At 41.6% G+C, this 2,092-nt stretch overlaps 1 non-coding gene across 1 annotated transcript; it reads left to right on the forward strand.

Moving 5' to 3' along the window:
• Positions 1-1,459: 1,459 nt before the first annotated feature.
• LOC112523991 lies at positions 1,460-1,566 on the forward strand. The gene has a single exon (XR_003070319.1). It is a non-coding gene; the product is annotated as a small nucleolar RNA R71 (small nucleolar RNA).
• Positions 1,567-2,092: the final 526 nt, after the last annotated feature.

Genomic DNA, 2,092 nt, shown 5'->3' on the forward strand with positions numbered 1-2,092 from the left:
ATCTTTAAGCTTAGGGGGTATGCTATTGGTCAAAAGCGCACTACATCCTTCGAAAATAGCTACAGTCTTATACTCAGTCAACTTCTTCTTCTTGCTTAAGATGTCCTTCAGAAACTTAGCATAATTAGGCATTTGCTCAATTGCCTCAACAAGGGGTATGTTGATGTGCAATTCTTTGAACACATCCAAGAACTTCTTAAAATGCAATTCCTCTTTCTGATTCCTCAACCTTTGGGGGTAAGAAACATAAGGAGGGACTGGTTTTATCACATTATTGCTTGGATGTGTTAAGCAAGATGGGTCTTGAATGCCTTGAGTCTTTATGGTGCACTTTGGAGGTTCAGATGGAGTCTTAGCATCAAGCTTAGGGGTCTCTAAAACCTCAGCCCCTTCTGATTTTTTTAAAACATCTGCTGGAAACAGTAAGGGATATTCTGATCTAGGGGGGACAGAAGTGGTGGTCTCAGATGCTTGCTTCTCTAAAGGTTGGACCGGTCTTTCTTTGGCAGGGACCAATGCTGTAGCATCAGTTTTTGACAAAATTGGTTTACGATCTTTTCGCATGGCCTCTGTCAATTCCTTCCCACTTCTCAAGGTCACTGCTTTCACATGTTCCTTTCCTAAGGCTCTCGGGACTTCTGTGTTACTAGGCAAAGTACCAAGGACTCTATTGGTCTGATTGAGTGCAAGTTGACTGACTTGGGTTTCCAGATTTCTGATAGCAGCACTTTGTTGATTAAAWARADATTGATTTTGAGAGTTTTGTTGGGTTATCAAAGCTTGATTTTGAGCTTGAGCATGCGCAAATAACCCTTTTATCATTGCTTCCAAAGAAGATGATAAATCAGCCTATGAAGGTGGCTTGTTTTGAAAAGGTGGTTGGGAATTATGAAAACTTTGTTGGTGAGAGTTAGAACTATTTCCATGATGTTGAGGTTGGAAATTAGAAGTTCCTTGTTGTTTAGGTGCGGGTGGATTTAAACATGGACTGGTCCAAGAAAAATTCGGGTGTTGTTTCCAACTTGCATTGTAATTGTTGGTATAGGGACCAGATCCATTATGAACAAAGTTTATGGATTCAGAATTATGAGGACAATATTCATACGAGTGTTCCCCACCACAGCACACACATTGCACAGAGAGGACTGTTGGAACAAATGTGTTAGCAGATTGCTGTACTCCCTGACCAGAAGTTAAATTTTTCAATAAATTGGTCATAGAGGTAAGCTGAGCTGTTAATGCAGTATATGCATCAACTTCATGTATTCCAGCAGTTTTTTTCTGTGGCTGGGCACGTAGGCCAGCCCAATGCCCATTGTTTCCTGATATCTTTTCTAGGATCTCATATCCCTCATTATAGGTACTGGCAGTAAAGGCTCCGCCTGCAGTCGCGTCGAGCATTTGTTTTGCCATGGGACTTAACCTATTGTAAAACGTCTCAAGTTGAATACAGTACGGAATGCCATGGTGTGGGCATTTCCTTAACAGCTCTTTAAACCTTTCCCATGCGTCAGGAACAGCTTCATCATCCAATTGTTTAAAAAGACAGATCTCGTTTCTGGATTTGGCGTTCTTTGTTGGTGGGAAATATTTTCGCAAAAAAATTTCCGCCATGTTACCCCATGACGGCACAGATCCTGGTGTTAAAGAGTTAAACCATGCTTTTGCCCGATCCCATAATGAAAATGGAAATAAAGTGAGTTTGAAAGCATCGTTGGACACTCTCGGGATCAGGAAGGCATCTGTGATTTGCATAAAAGACTTTAAATGAGAATGTGGGTCTTCTGAGGACAGTCCAGCAAATTGGCCATTAGTCTGTAACATATGAAACATTATCGGTTTTAGCTCGAAATGGAGAGCGGTTAGGGTCCGATTCTGTGTCCAAATTACTATAATTTTCATGATGTGGGTTTCCTTGGTGAAAAATTGGGAACGGTGGTATTTGCCCAAAAATTGGCGGTTGGTTTTCCAAATGTGGTACTTCCGGAATGTTGGGAGCAGGTAACTCCATGTTGGGAGGGAGTAGAGCCTGAAATGCTCTCTGAGCCCTCCTTCTATGGTGAAACGTTCTCTCAATGTCTGGATCAAATTC

Source organism: Cynara cardunculus (genome assembly GCF_001531365.2).
Source record: "Cynara cardunculus var. scolymus isolate 2C chromosome LG 12, CcrdV1, whole genome shotgun sequence".
In the NCBI taxonomy this organism is placed as follows: domain Eukaryota; kingdom Viridiplantae; phylum Streptophyta; class Magnoliopsida; order Asterales; family Asteraceae; genus Cynara; species Cynara cardunculus.